Source organism: Pyrus communis, chromosome 8 (assembly GCF_963583255.1).
Source record: "Pyrus communis chromosome 8, drPyrComm1.1, whole genome shotgun sequence".
Taxonomy (NCBI): domain Eukaryota; kingdom Viridiplantae; phylum Streptophyta; class Magnoliopsida; order Rosales; family Rosaceae; genus Pyrus; species Pyrus communis.
The window spans coordinates 20,147,460-20,164,040 of record NC_084810.1 but is presented as its reverse complement, the minus strand read 5'-3'; the positions used below and the strand labels follow the sequence as shown (position 1 = coordinate 20,164,040).

At 34.5% G+C, this 16,581-nt stretch overlaps 1 long non-coding RNA gene across 5 annotated transcripts; it reads left to right on the top strand.

The window, feature by feature from the left end:
• The first annotated feature begins 12,429 nt into the window (after positions 1-12,429).
• LOC137742486 (uncharacterized) lies at positions 12,430-15,796 on the top strand. 5 transcript variants are annotated; one of them, XR_011069412.1, is made up of 6 exons: positions 12,430-12,576; positions 12,940-12,977; positions 13,080-13,117; positions 13,358-13,535; positions 14,462-14,506; positions 15,083-15,796. It is a non-coding gene; the product is annotated as an uncharacterized lncRNA (long non-coding RNA). The 5 variants fall into 5 exon arrangements; XR_011069413.1 differs by having other exon boundaries at positions 13,060-13,117; XR_011069409.1 differs by having other exon boundaries at positions 12,912-12,977.
• Positions 15,797-16,581: the final 785 nt, after the last annotated feature.

Here is a 16,581-nt window from a genome sequence, read left to right as displayed (position 1 = left end):
CATGAATAAACTATCAAACCAAACAATGTGGTCAAGAGTATTGTATTAGAGAAAGACCGTATTGCATTTGTAATCCTAAAACTGAATAGGTTCTCCACCTCTTCTGATTAGCTTGGGTAACCATGACATGCTGCTAGACGTCAACCATGGTTTGTGGAAGCCCTAAAAGTGTATTATCACTAACGGGAGAATTGAAAGTAAGTTTCAATTCACAATCGATTTGAAAGAGTTTGAATCGCCCACTGCCTCGCTAAAAGGAACCTAATGGATCGTACACCGTGTAAGGTAGAGATTGAAGATTCAACGGAGATGAGTAAGAATAATTAAATGGTTTAATTATTTATGGCAAGGATTAATTAATATGATTATTAATCAAACGAATAAGTTTGTTAAAAGACCTCGGGATAGTTTTGGACCTTAAGGCCCAATGGGCTTCGAACGTCAAGTCCATTGACTTAAGTTGTGTGACAACTTAATGAATAATGATTCACAAAGGCCCAAATAGCCCAATAAATCCCATATTAAAGAAGGAGTGGTTTTGGACTTATTTACAAGTTTGCCACTCAAATGAATTAAGGAATAAGTATGACTTTATAGCCAAAATTCATTAAGGGTTGTTTTTGGGGAAATTGGAGAAACACAAACTCTCATTTCTCTCTAGAAATGGCCGGCCACCCTTGAGGAAAACATCTAGCAATCTTACTTCCTCAAGGTCACTCATTTCTTCTCCAATCTTACCTTGGTGTGGAGACTTAGAGGTTCTCAATTTTGGGAACTTGGAGAAACCTTTTCATCCATCCAAATCCATGGATATAAGATGCAAGGAATGAAGGCCCTCTCTTGGGGTGATTAGCCTTTGCTTATGCAAAGAGGAATCTACAAAGGTATTGATTTCTCAACTCACTTTGTTTTGAGTTGAGTCTTGGTTCACCTATCTACTAGGCTTTGAAGTTCATGCGTTAAGTTTTGTTTTTGAGTTCATATAAACATGATTCCGCCTTTTAATTGTTAATTGCATGTTGTTGATGTTGCTCAAATGAACTTGTTTTTCACAAATCTTCCTTCAAGTGGTATCAAGAGCCTAAGTCTAGTAGTTGGTGAATCCTTTTGGGTTTTGTAGTTCATAGTTTGTGATTTGAATGTTGTAATTGTTACAAGCTTTATTCTTGCTTTTTTTTAATGTAAATTTTGTTAGAAAATTTGCCATCTCAAATGTTGTAGATGTAGTTCATATGAGCATGAATTTTGGAGCTAAAATTTGGTGCCATGTTTTTGGGGAAATTCGGCCAAATCCAAAGGGTGGATTTTTGGGTTCTTGTTTGACTTGTTAAAAGTGTTTTAAAGTGACTTTTGGAACCCCTATGTACCCTAGTATGGTTGTATGTTATTTCCCTTAAGTTTGAGTGGTTTTGGTATGTTTTTAGGTGAAGAATGTTCATGGAGCTCTTATGGGTTTTCATGGATGTTCTTCATTGTTCTTGATATGTTCTTGCCAAGAACAAAAGGTTTGGTGTTTTGATTCAAAGTTTTGATTTATTTCATAAAGTTTTTGTTTTGAAATATTTCTTATGTTTAAATATCTTAGATATTTGTTTTGAAAAATTAAAGAAATTTTAGTGGGTAGGTGTGTAATAATTTATTCCATTTCACACACCCCACTTACAAAACTTTGAAATTTTTTTATATACTTTGCTTCAATGGCCGGCCACCCTACTCAATTAGGGTCCTTGTGGGGCTTTTATGCAATTACATAAAGTTTTGATACTTTTGTGTATTTGTAGTTTGACCCAAAAGTTTACGTTTTTACGTAAAGGTCCAAAATCACTAAAAGGACAAATTGTTTTGCTCCTTTAATGAAGTTTTAGCTTTTGTGGAAATTTTTGGGTTCTAGTTGTAATTACTTGAAGTAGTGGACTTTTGTGTTTTTACAAAGTGACCCCAAAAGTTTAAGTTTTGCAAAATGGCCCAAAAGTTGAGGTCATAGCATTTTGGCCCAAATTAGGTAGAGAACAAAATTGTTTTGTCTCTTTAAATGAGAATTGGATTTTCATTTCATTTAGCTCCATTTAAATCAATTCTATGGATACAAAAACCAAATGAAAATGTTGCATTCAAGTTTAATTAGTTAAAGCGTTAATTAATTAAAGAAAAGGTGATTATGAACCTTAGCCTACGATAATTGAGCTATGTGAATGGCCGTTTCAAATTTGTTTGAACCATGGGAATGTGTAGATTAAATTTTGGTTGTAATTTGATATGATCAATTGTTGTAAAAGAGCATAAGCTCTTCTTTACTTTAAAGTAATTTGATTTGATCAATTGTTGTAAAAGAGCATAATCTCTTATTTACTTTGAAGTACTCATTTCTTGTTTTATTCGATATGCATGAAATTGGAGTAGTTGGGTCCAACGCCCAATAAGACAACACGCCTTAATGTGATTAAACGCGTAACTAAAATCAATCACCATCCCTAGACCGAGATTCAACACTAGGCTCGTGTTGAATCGAATCAAAGGTTCATAGTCATCCTAAGGCCCTAAGGCAACTATATAGTCCATCAATGAATGCAAATCTTATGTTAGTAGTACCATATAGTCTTGCTTTAAAAACCGTTTTAAAAGCATAGTGAGAGTATTATATACTACTAAATCAATCATATGGACCAATAGTTGTAATAGGACCAAAATGTTTTAATTAGATTAAAATGTATGTTTATATGTGATGAGACCTAAAACCCTCAACAAACCATTATTAAGTTGATAAGCGAGAGATGCTTTGAATATCTCTTCGTGGCCTTCCACCGTGATGGGCTCCAATCGTTTGTGACTTGTACACCGGCTTTACCCTATCATGGGGGAGTACAAAGTGCATGCTTACACTCAGGAGGAGTCTATACGCATATGATGAGGTGAGTGTAGGCAACGAGGATGGCCAATATCATATCATTGTGAGGCTATTCTTGAACCCCTTCATGAACTAAGCATGGTGGGAATAACTTAGTGCAATGGAGCCGATATCATATCATTGTGAGGCAACATTCTCTAGAGGCCAAATAAGATGGGTACTTGCAAGAGATGCAAATGAGTAAGTGTACTCTCTCATTATTATTAATGCTAGCCGATATCGTATCATCGTGAGGTGGGCTTGGTAATAGTGAGCCTCCCATACCCTACTAAGAGTTTCCTCCAAAACTCTCGAATTCCGATGAGGGATATGGAATTTGCCAAAAATAGTGGGTGGTGCTATTTGATTTAAAGACCCGAATCAAATGGCTTAAAATCAATCAATTTATATTCGTTATGTATTTGTTTACCAATATATTTGCAAACGCTATCCAAAACTTGACAAAGAAAAGCCGAATGCTTTAATTTCCGGACTTAGTTCTACAATCCCATAGATTGTCTTTAATGGCTTGTAGATGTAACTAAGTAGTCTCATCTTCACAATCTTCCTATTGATAATGTATCATTGGAAGAATATGTTAGATAAGTCTAACCTGAGAAGGACAACACTTTTAATGTCATAATTCTTCAAATACAAATTGTTGTATGAAGAAATAAGAGTTGCTTTGAACAACCCTTAATCAACATAAACTATTAGTGCTTGTTTCTTTGTTACATAAACAAGGAACTTTTGAAGTAAGCACAAGGGCATGGATGCTTTATGTGCCATGATTCTTCACTTACAAATTGTTGTATGAAGAAATGAGAGTTGCCTTGAACAACTCTTGAAAGTTTGTTATTATGTTTAGAACATAATGGTTGGTTGACAAAAATAGTCCATCAACATGGACTTATAATGATTTTGAATCATTGAGTGTTGAAGTGTTAGACCACTTAACGAGACGAAAACTAGGCAAGGACTTCACCTTTGTGTCCCTATCCTAATGGTTCACTAAGTTTATTGTAAACTATATAATGAACGATAACCACACGCTCTCCAAATTGTTTGATGTGTATAACACAATTGAAATAAGTTTCAAGAGAGATAGTGGGAGTTTAGGGACCATGACTATTGTAGTCAAAGGAGAAGTCAAATGAAGAAGGCAAAATAACTCCAAGGGAACAAACTTTCTTTATGAAAGGATGGACATTGGAAGGGGTATTTGCAAGAAATGTCTTGCAAGTGTCAAGAACGCACCTTTCGAAGGTGTTGTAAAATGTTCTTGAATAGTTCAAAACAGTTGGTTCTTCTACTTGAATGTTTGATTCTGTATTAGTAACTATGTTTTACAATTGTTGTAGAAGTGTGCTAATAAAAAGTAGAAGATTAATGAGAGAAGAGAAAGTACTTCACATTCGGAAAGTGAATAAAATATAGATCTCTGCGAAAGCGGATTGTACTTACTTCCTCATATGAACTACCAAAGAAATTGGAAAATACTAAAGATTGTCTTTACATTCCAATTTTAAGGAACTTAAATCCGTCACTATAGTAGAGATGGATGAATGTTTTGTTTGACAAAACATTGTTCTTTATTAATCAATAATTAGATTATTGTAATTTAATTGGTTGTCTCTATAGTAGAAATGATGTGGTAGTTTAACTGTTTAGAATACGATGATGCTTAAAACCCAAAAGGTTGCAAGGTAGTGACTAATCCCAACTGAGTTGTGATACCTCTAAAACATAAGTTACGAGTTGGTCATAGTTGGATGCTTTGGATCGTTAGATCCGGATCCAATACCTTCTTGTTAAAATTGTATAGAGACGAAATGTTCGAATCTTTATTCTTTTGGATAGAAGAAAGAATCACAAAGTTGTCGAGGTTAATTCACTTAGATGTTAGTGGCACTTGTCCACAACATAATACTACTCATGTTGTATGACATTCACCGAAGATCACTCTCGGTTGGACTATAGTTTATTTTGAATAAACACAAGTCCGAATACTTTGCAAAAGGTTTTAAAGAATTCAAGAAATGTAAGTAGATGAGTAAGACGTCTAAAGTATTTACCTCCTTAGATTTGATCCAAGGAAAAAGTAACACTTTAGATTAATTTCCTTGAAGAATATCAAGGAAAGTAGCATCGTAAGATAATGAATTTCTCCATTAGGAGAAGAATGAACATGAATAAGATTTAGTTCATTGGACATTATCAATTACCCATATATATATGATATATACTTCTAAGACAACCTAGTTCCTATACCACAAGCTCCAAGGTAGTCCAGAAGGATTTATAAACCGTCTCAGTTGAATGGTTTGAACTTTATGACTATGTCATAGAGTTGCACCTCTTAATTCAAAAGAAATAAGAATGAAAATCCTTATGACTACATTGAGTGTATATACAATATATACTCAAGGAAATGGATCTTAGCAAGTTAGTGGGAGCTATAAGCATCTTATGAGAAAAAGGATCAAATCGTTTGATTTCTCATAAAGATGTAAATGAATCTTTTGTTTACTAGGTTTTACAAAAGATTAGTGGGAGTTAATCATATTCCTAAATTTGAATATATATATATACATGATATATATTAATTTTTGAAAATAAAAGGAATTCTTCATCGTTAAAGTTATGACTTTAAACATTCTATAATGATAGAATGTATATGGGAGACATAGTCTATATACATGGGATGGAAATCTATAATGATAGATTTCAAGATATAATTGGATTATATCAATCCCTAAAATAGACAAGAGATGCTAGGAAGTTTCTCATATAATGATAAACTTCAATTAGAATGACAATTCTAGTGAGACTAGGAAGTTGTTCTTCTCAAAGGGAATGTACCCTTTGACTCCCAAAGAAATAATGCGTAAATAGAATCCTTTATGCATACGCAGAAAGATGATTTATGTATTTCATATTGTATGAAAACGTTGATATAAGTTGTACCTAGAACGGTACAAGATGATATCAGTGCAAGCCCAGGATCAGAACCATGGCAACTGTCAAGTGAATCCTTAGGTATTTAAGAAATACTAAGGATGGATTCCTCAAGAATGAGGAAGAATTAGAGTAACGTAATGGAAGCGTAAATGTATTAGATTATGAATCTAATCCATCATAGAATATCTCTTCATTATGAATGAAGTGATAATGAGATATCTCTTTATTATGACTAAAGAGATATTTGGGTGGAAACGTTAAAAGTAATGACTTTAATGTGTTCCATCATGTATGCAAAATATATTGCCATATAGAAGCTTACAACATTGTTGTTTGGATGGGAAAGTTCATTTATGAACTCTCCATTCGGTTCCAACCAGAAAGTGTATGACACTAATGGGGCGATAGCTCAAGCCAGGGAATCAAGGTCTCATCAAGGTCCGAACTCAAATGAGAGACTGAACCACATGATTGAGAATCATGTATAATGGTGACGTCGTTATTCTCAAGGTTGCTTCTATGGATAACATATAGATATCCATTGTCTAGGTCTACTACTCAGCCATTTATGAAATGACTACATAAGAGGTATCATCACTGATGACTAAGCTGATTGGCTCTAGTGCAAGTGGGAGATTGTTGGAAATGTGCCCTAAAACCAATCATATGATGATACTTTATGGACATTTCACATGTTAAACTAATCTAGTTTAATATTAAGGGCAAAAATTATTGTTTGAGCCGTCTCATATAAATGTTATATGCTTAAACGATAAGTCCAAGGAATATGTGATTGGAAGAATGCGATCTAAAGAAGTTAGATTCATGAGACCATTCTTTTGTTGACACATCCTAAACGTTCCTGATCATAGGATTGTCAATTGGGCATTGACAGTCCGTTAAGATCAGTACGTGCTATGTCTTCTCTCAGGGAGAGTGACTAGTCTCGAGTCATTGTTGTGTGTGACATCAAGACAAGTACGTAGGTGCTCAATAGAGAATGAGTTCACTGAACACGATCAACGAAGAGTTCTCATATTCATGTCACATGAGAACTCATGGTTGGGATAATGCAAATTAGTCTTTTGACCTGAGGCATCACAGTTGTCTTGTGGTTAGGTCCTTAATCTTTGATTATGTCAAAGTCACTCCATCAGGAGGGTGTCCACGGCATCGTTGAGGTTAAGCCACTTAGCCATGGAGGCAAGTGAATGCGCAACAAGGGATCTCTAACCTTCAAACTGTTTGAGGGAGAATACTCTATGATATGATTAAGAATCTTTGGCCAAAGTATGAATGAGATTTAGGAATGTGTTCCAAATCACATTCAAGGTAATCATATAAGCACAAGACTCACATTGGATAGTAGACATGAATAAACTATCAAACCAAACAATGTGGTCAAGAGTATTGTATTAGAGAAAGACCGTATTGCATTTGTAATCCTAAAACTGAATAGGTTCTCCACCTCTTCTGATTAGCTTGGGTAACCATGACATGCTGCTAGGCGTCAACCATGGTTTGTGGAAGCCCTAAAAGTGTATTATCACTAACGGGAGAATTGAAAGTAAGTTTCAATTCACAATCGATTTGAAAGAGTTTGAATCGCCCACTGCCTCTCTAAAAGGAACCTAATGGATCGTACACCGTGTAAGGTAGAGATTGAAGATTCAACGGAGATGAGTAAGAATAATTAAATGGTTTAATTATTTATGGCAAGGATTAATTAATATGATTATTAATCAAACGAATAAGTTCGTTAAAAGACCTCGGGATAGTTTTGGACCTTAAGGCCCAATGGGCTTCGAACGTCAAGTCCATTGACTTAAGTTGTGTGACAACTTAATGAATAATGATTCACAAAGGCCCAAATAGCCCAATAAATCCCATGTTAAAGAAGGAGTGGTTTTGGACTTATTTACAAGTTTACCACTCAAATGAATTGAGGAATAAGTATGACTTTATAGCCAAAATTCATTAAGGGTTGTTTTTGGGGAAATTGGAGAAACACAAACTCTCCTTTCTCTCTAGAAATGGCCGGCCACCCTTGAGGAAAACATCTAGCAATCTTACTTCCTCAAGGTCACTCATTTCTTCTCCAATCTTACCTTGGTGTGGAGACTTAGAGGTTCTCAATTTTGGGAACTTGGAGAAACCTTTTCATCCATCCAAATCCATGGATCTAAGATGCAAGGAATGAAGGCCCTCTCTTGGGGTGATTAGCCTTTGCTTATGCAAAGAGGAATCTACAAAGGTATTGATTTCTCAACTCACTTTGTTTTGAGTTGAGTCTTGGTTCACCTATCTACTAGGCTTTGAAGTTCATGCGTTAAGTTTTGTTTTTGAGTGCATATAAACATGATTCCGCCTTTTAATTGTTAATTGCATGTTGTTGATGTTGCTCAAATGAACTTGTTTTTCACAAATCTTCCTTCAAGTGGTATCAAGAGCCTAAGTCTAGTAGTTGGTGAATCCTTTTGGGTTTTGTAGTTCATAGTTTGTGATTTGAATGTTGTAATTGTTACAAGCTTTATTCTTGCTTTTTTTGAATGTAAATTTTGTTAGAAAATTTGCCATCTCAAATGTTGTAGATGTAGTTCATATGAGCATGAATTTTGGAGCTAAAATTTGGTGCCATGTTTTTGGGGAAATTCGGCCAAATCCAAAGGGTGGATTTTTGGGTTCTTGTTTGACTTGTTAAAAGTGTTTTAAAGTGACTTTTGGAACCCCTATGTACCCTAGTATGGTTGTATGTTATTTCCCTTAAGTTTGAGTGGTTTTGGTATGTTTTTAGGTGAAGAATGTTCATGGAGCTCTTATGGGTTTTCATGGATGTTCTTCATTGTTCTTGATATGTTCTTGCCAAGAACAAAAGGTTTGGTGTTTTGATTCAAAGTTTTGATTTATTTCATAAAGTTTTTGTTTTGAAATATTTCTTATGTTTAAATATCTTAGATATTTGTTTTGAAAAATTAAAGAAATTTTAGTGGGTAGGTGTGTAATAATTTATTCCATTTCACACACCCCACTTACAAAACTTTGAAATTTTTTTATATACTTTGCTTCAATGGCCGGCCACCCTACTCAATTAGGGTCCTTGTGGGGCTTTTATGCAATTACATAAAGTTTTGATACTTTTGTGTATTTGTAGTTTGACCCAAAAGTTTACGTTTTTACGTAAAGGTCCAAAATCACTAAAAGGACAAATTGTTTTGCTCCTTTAATGAAGTTTTAGCTTTTGTGGAAATTTTTGGGTTCTAGTTGTAATTACTTGAAGTAGTGGACTTTTGTGTTTTTACAAAGTGACCCCAAAAGTTTAAGTTTTGCAAAATGGCCCAAAAGTTGAGGTCATAGCATTTTGGCCCAAATTAGGTAGAGAACAAAATTGTTTTGTCTCTTTAAATGAGAATTGGATTTTCATTTCATTTAGCTCCATTTAAATCAATTCTATGGATACAAAAACCAAATGAAAATGTTGCATTCAAGTTTAATTAGTTAAAGCGTTAATTAATTAAAGAAAGGGTGATTATGACCTTAGCCTACGATAATTGAGCTATGTGAATGGCCGTTTCAAATTTGTTTGAACCATGGGAATGTGTAGATTAAATTTTGGTTGTAATTTGATATGATCAATTGTTGTAAAAGAGCATAAACTCTTCTTTACTTTAAAGTAATTTGATTTGATCAATTGTTGTAAAAGAGCATAAGCTCTTATTTACTTTGAAGTACTCCTTTCTTGTTTTATTCGATATGCATGAAATTGGAGTGGTTGGGTCCAACGCCCAATAAGACAACACGCCTTAATGTGATTAAACGCGTAACTAAAATCAATCACCATCCCTAGACCGAGATTCAACACTAGGCTCGTGTTGAATCGAATCAAAGGTTCATAGTCATCCTAAGGCCCTAAGGCAACTATATAGTCCATCAATGAATGCAAATCTTATGTTAGTAGTACCATATAGTCTTGCTTTAAAAACCGTTTTAAAAGCATAGTGGGAGTATTATATACTACTAAATCACTCATATGGACCAATAGTTGTAATAGGACCAAAATGTTTTAATTAGATTAAAATGTATGTTTATATGTGATGAGACCTAAAACCCTCAACAAACCATTATTAAGTTGATAAGCGAGAGATGCTTTGAATATCTCTTCGTGGCCTTCCACCGTGGTGGGCTCCAATCGTTTGTGACTTGTACACCGGCTTTACCCTATCAAGCTGTCAAGCCGTCCTACAGCCGTCAAGCCGTCCTACCTTGTCCTACCTACACACTAGCCGTCCTACAACCGTCAAACCGTCCTACAGCCGTCCTACCTTGTCCTACCTACACACTAGGACGGCTTCCTTGTCCTCTACAGCCGTCCTACCTTGTCCTACCTACACACTAGGACGGCTACCTTGTCCTACCTACACACTTGTATCATGTATATATATCCTTGTAATCTTGTAGAGAAAAATAATGAAAAAAAAGGCATTCTCTTCCATTTTTCCACATTCACGTATCAATAACAAATATATTTTTTAGCCTACATACCTTTTTCTACATTAGGACGTGGACAAAAAACATGTAAAGATTTTTAATACATTATACAAGAATTCTTTGATTTGTGAGACGGATTGAAAGGCAGATTATGCTGTCTGGTGTTGTTGGATTCTTCCTTTTGGAGATGGCATTATAATTTGCCGGCTTTGTTCAAACAAAATGTGATTTCTGACCCCTTTGAAAATTACTAGGAACTATGTCGGTTTACTCGATGGTTTTACTTTATAACAATTCTGAGCTGTTTCGACAATGTGTTAACAGTTGATAGTTATAATAATTATAAGTTGTTTCGACAATGTCTTAAGAGTTCATCATTATTCATGTGTAGCGGCCTAGCGGGAGATGGACTGAACTTAACATTTCTCTAGAATTTAGCTTGGCCTTATCTAGTATTTTATTTGGCCGCCTCTGTTCAAACAAAAAAACAATGCCTTAGTTTGAATATTATTGAAATTATGGTGCCAGTTTAATCATTAAGCGCGCGTAAACAATTATGAGTAATTGTCGTGACATGCATCAATAGTGTGCTGTCACTATATATCAATCTCTTAAGCTATATATCAACGATTCACACTTGGAAATCATGGTAGGATTAATCCCCTATAGTGCACATAACTATATAATTGTAAGCCGTTCCTCCATTACATATCAATAGTGCAATGTCATTTACGTTTGAAACTAAGTTGTGTTTAGTCGCTCTTATACATTAATGTAAGCGAATGTGATTATTTCCATAACATATCAACGATTTATACTTTGAGGTGCACGTACCTATGTAATTGTAAGCTATTTTTTCAGTATATATCAATAGCGCCATATCATTTACGTGTGAAAATATGTTGTGTTTAGTCCCTCTTACGCATTTAATGTAAGTGAATGTGTTTGTTTCCGTACGTATCAACGATCTACACTTTACGGTGCACGTAACTATATAATTGTAAGTCATTCCTTCAATACATATCAATAGTACAATATCATTTACGTTTCAAATTATGTTGTATTTAGTCGCTCTTATCTATTTAATATAAGTAAATGTGATCATTTCCGTAACGTATCAACGATCTACACTTATGGGCTTGTACTTCTCCATCACTTTGACCTGAACCCAAAATAAGCAATAACTTGGAAACAATGGAGCACAATTTTGATTGAGACAGAATCATCCGGTTTCAACAAAACAATAAGTGCTGGCATGCATCACAAGGGAAAGGATGGCTTGATGATTGATCAAAATTAAAGCAGAAAAGGACCAGACGACGTATGAACATATATGGCGTTTGACAAGTTGATTTTCGTCGTCGGAACAGAGGCTCTCGATCGTCTGACTTTCTAACCTTTCGGCTTTAGGGTCCAGATTGGCTGAGAGCCTGTAATAATTTGACCCAAAAGAAAGCTGAGGGTTCAAGGACGTTTCCTAAAGTCTGCGACGCTGTAGAGTCCACGTATTATTAATGGTTACCCTAGGAGCAGCTCTCATTTATTCTATTTGCTGGCCACTCTCCAGTATCAAAATCTGTAATTTCCCACCTTTTATATTACAGTCTTAATCGATTTGGTAATCAAAATATAAGGAATTGAATTATAGAGAAATTAAGTTGAGGAGAAATTAAAATGAAGAGGAATTAGAATCAGATTCATGTTGAAATTGTTTACTTAAATGTTCAGAAATCAGAATAGAAATAAAACTGAGTTCATATAAGTTGTTTACTAATTCAACCGAAGCAGAATAGATATTAATATGATTACTAAATTGCCCTTGTTTATTTTATTTTATTCTATATTTGTGCTTAAAAACATTTTAATTAGATATTTTTATTTATCTATCTATCTATTATATATAAAGCCAGAAGTGTGATGAGCTTGATAAACAGTGTGCATGTCGACAAAATTAATTGAACCAAAATACCCCTACGCCAAAAAAAAACCAAAACAACAAAAATGAATGCATAAGATAATCCAAGGGTAGTTTTGTAAATTTAGTTTTTAATAAACTGATGCCCTCTACAGTCTTCCAAACTATTCATTTTCTCAGCTTCATTCATTCCTCTTCGACCCATTTGGGGATTGGGTTTCTCTCAAACCCTAATTTTTCTCTCTTTCTGATCTCATCTCTCTGCTTGCGCCGATCAGTCGAACACCGTCCAGGAATGCGTCTCCGAATTCATTAACTTTGTCACCAGCGAGTAATTTTCACTTCTCTCTCTATCTCTCTTCCTGTCTCTACTGTTATTTACTTTGCTTTTCAATCGGATTTTTTGGTGTTGATTTTGAATTCTATATTTGTGCTGAATTCCATTCTGATCGAAAGAAATTTAATACCAGAAAGCTTGGCTCCCGTTCTGATTTGAAGAAATTTTTTTCTTGGATTAAACTAGTAGATTAATTGTATTTTGTTGGTTCAATTAGGGATGTTTTTGGGGTCTTTTTTTAAGAATATATTGAATCAGTTTATTTATTATTTACGTTATTCCATTGCGACCGTTTGAAGGTGATCTGAATTCACCTGTTGTGATCACAGTTTGTGGTTTTGCACTCCCTGATGGCAGGTCACTACACGAAGCTAGAGAGACTTCTTCAGCCCTTGGTTAGTTAAAGCCTACATTAGAGTCAATATCATGGATTCTCTTATGCAACCCCCAAGTTTATTTAGCCAATGTAAATTGAAGTTTTTCCTGCTTTAATGTAGGGGCAGTTGCATCCGCTGACGGCTCAGCATTAGCAAAGGTTGGTTCAATTGTAATTACTTATCTCTATTTATAGTTGCCAATTTTTATTTTTTATTTTTATTACAACAATTCTGAAGGGGACTCAATTTTCGGAGTCTTCAGTTATTGTTAACTTTTTTTCTTATCGAAAGTTTGTTTTTCCATCTTTTGGTTTAGACTTCTCTAAGATTTCGAAGCTATATTTAAGGATTTCATGTTTTTTTAATTGTGTTACATCTTAATTTGATGGTGTTTACAGAAGGATACATGTAGATGTAGCAACAGTTTTGTAAGAGCCAAAGAAACTGTACATGGGCTTGGGTTAGCAGTTGCTATTTCATCCCACAGATCGAGACGCTATTGATACTGAGTAATCTTCGAAGAAAGTCACCTCTTCAGAGAAGTAATCTGGTAGCATTCGTTAAGCACTTTCCAAGGTACGGACTTCACCAATCCCAGGTTTTAGTTTGTTTCTAATTTATTGAGTTTTTAGGGGCATATTCTGTAATTAAAGGGGAATGAGGGGTCCAATTTGGTTTCAAAATCTTGAATCTGATCAAATGAAAGAATCAAAATTTAAAGATAATATGCCACCAATCATAGGACCCTGACTTCCAACTCTGCTGCTGCACTGAAGCATCATACTTTTCTTCATACGTTGGAAACATATGTTTTTTTTGTCTGGTTTTTTGTACTGATAGTAGTAGCTTTTTAGGGTTGAACTATTTGATTTCACGGATTCATTATAGACACATTAAATAGTTACATTTTTAATTCGTATTTCATAACTTGGTTGCTTGATGCTAATGTCGATTCGTTACAACAGAAGTAAACTAATTCTACTTTAAGCATGGAATTTTTGCTCTTGTTTTTATTGTTGTTGCCTTGATTGTGGTTATCTGACTGATTAATACTCCATGAAATATTGAGCAATATCGTGCGGCTCAAGAATTTCGTATGTGTTTGTGCGTATTTTTGTACTCTGAATAATTCTAATCAAATTCCATTGCTCCTAAGCTAAGGTCAGAATTTTTAGCATATAAGGGAAGGTTAGCAGATACTTACCAATTATCCAAAGCTGGATATTAAGGTCTTTAAGATTAATCTCTTTTTGTATGTGTAGCATATGCTTGGAAAAGGTTTCGACTTTATTTTTTATTTGTTAGATGATCAATTGATGTATTTTATGAAAGTTGATCTGCAAGATGTAAAGATAATTTCTTTGTTTATGTATACTGTTTAATTATATCAATGGAAATTGGTGCTGCCATTGTGGCAGTAGATGAGTTTCTGGCTTTTAAGACGAAGTACTAAAAAAATTTTATTTCTTTTTTCTTTACATGCTTTTCTTTTAATTTTGCAGGAATTCTCACGTTGCTTTCATTAAGTTATACATGGCCATGATAAGGTATTGCTCATCCCCTCAAACATTTTGTACATGTGTGGCATTAATATATTTTGTTTTTTGATTGAATTTGTTTTCATTCAATGGGGTTAGTGAGCTAAACAGCAAGTCGCTTTTTAATCGTGTTTAAATTGAAGTCCTAATTTCGTTGGTTTGTTCATAATTAGTGTGTTATGTTGTTTTCCTGTGTGTTTTATGTGATTGGTAATTTATGGGAGTCTTCACAAGAAATGTTGTGTACAAAAATATTTTGCTTCCATCAAAATGTATGATAAGGTTACATTGATTCTTTTAATGTTTAATTCACTTTTCAAATCCACGTAGATAAATACATTTAAATTGTATAAGTGGAGCGTAGAACGCTGTAATTATAAAAAGGCCTTCCGCGCGCGCGTAAGCACGTGTAAGGAGGCTAGTTTAATTAAAGTAAAGAGTCATGCGCGTGCAGGAGGCTAGTTTAATTAAAGTAAAGAGTTAAAATATGCATTAAAATATGCAGTATTGATTTATTGTGTATAAATTAGATTATAATCTAATTAAAAGTAAAAAACCTAACCACATTCATCTTCCTACCCGCAGAAGAGAGAACCCAGAAACCTTCAGAGCCGTCAAGATGTTCCTACCCCGCAGAAGAAAGAACCCATAAACCAATTGGAGAGTCAAGTCCTTCCTACCCCGCAAAAGAAATAACCCAGAAATTCAAAGAAATTTGTTTGCTCATGCCTATTTCTTTCTCAGGTTTATGGTGGTGCAGTGGTGATACAGAAGGGAGATGGAGAGGGAGAAGTGGTTAGTGCTCTAATTTTCAAGATTCTTTGATTCTTAGGGGCAAACAGAGAGTATTTGTAGTGGGTATGGGATCTGGTCTTGGTGGAGCAGCATCTAGTCATGAGGTAGATGAAGAAGCAGCGCTGGTGAGGGAGATGATCACAGTAAGATGAAGGGCATTATTGGAATAATCACAACCAAGTGACGGCATAATTGGTAAAAGAAGTCCATTCCCGATTCCCCTCCAGTCCAGGAAGTCCAATTCCTCCAAAATAAGGAGTGGGATTCCCAAATTGGTGTGGACCCCACATGTATTTTGATTCTTTAAGATTACGTAAACAAAGGTGTATCCCGTAATCGAAATCCAATTCCATAAATTGATTCTAATTACGGATACGTAAACGTGCCCTCGAAGTGAAGGAAAAGAAGCAGAAAAAAGTTGCTTCTCCTGCCCCTTCCTGCTCAATTTCTTTCATTTTTCACGTGCATTTAAGACACAGCGTTGGAAAAAAAAAATTACGAAGTTTTTATTACAAATAATTTTTGAAATTGATTCGTTTAATTAAGATAGTATTTTAAAACTAAAAATGGATAACTGTAGTTCTTAATATTGTTGACGCAAATCAATGTCATCTTTTTATTAGAATTATGTCAAAACTTTTGTTAGTATACTGATATGACACATATATAGATCCCACATAGATAAAAAAAATTAAATTAAATTATAAAAATAAGAACAAATAATTAAAAATGAAATTAACAAAAAAGGAAAAGAAAAGAAGAAGAACTAAAAACTTCATTAAAGCCCCAACTACGAAGCTATTATCTTCCCCACCCTGATTGCATAAAAAACCCCAAGCCCACCCCTCTGTCAACACTAGCTATGGAAAATGAAAGCTTAAGTATCTAGAGAGAGGGTAAATCTGCAACAAACTTTTCTCATTATAGTTAATGAATTATTACAAGGGTGTTTTCACTATAAATACATTTCAGCATAACTAACTCAACTTATAACAATCCAGTGACACATGTCACAATCCTGACCACTAATATATGCTAACATTCCCTCTTAATCTTATGTCTTAGTGGAACCAAGTATAAGATTGGAACAATGTGTTGTAAACAAAGAAGAACATAAGCCTTTTGTGAAAATGTCTGCATATTGGTCTGTCGAAGCAACAAATTGCAGAGAAATGACACCTTGTTGAAATCGTTCTCTCACAAAATGACAATCCACCTCAATGTGTTTGGCTTTAGAGTGCAAGATAGGATTAGTAGCTAAAGTGATGGCTGAGATGTTGTCACAATGT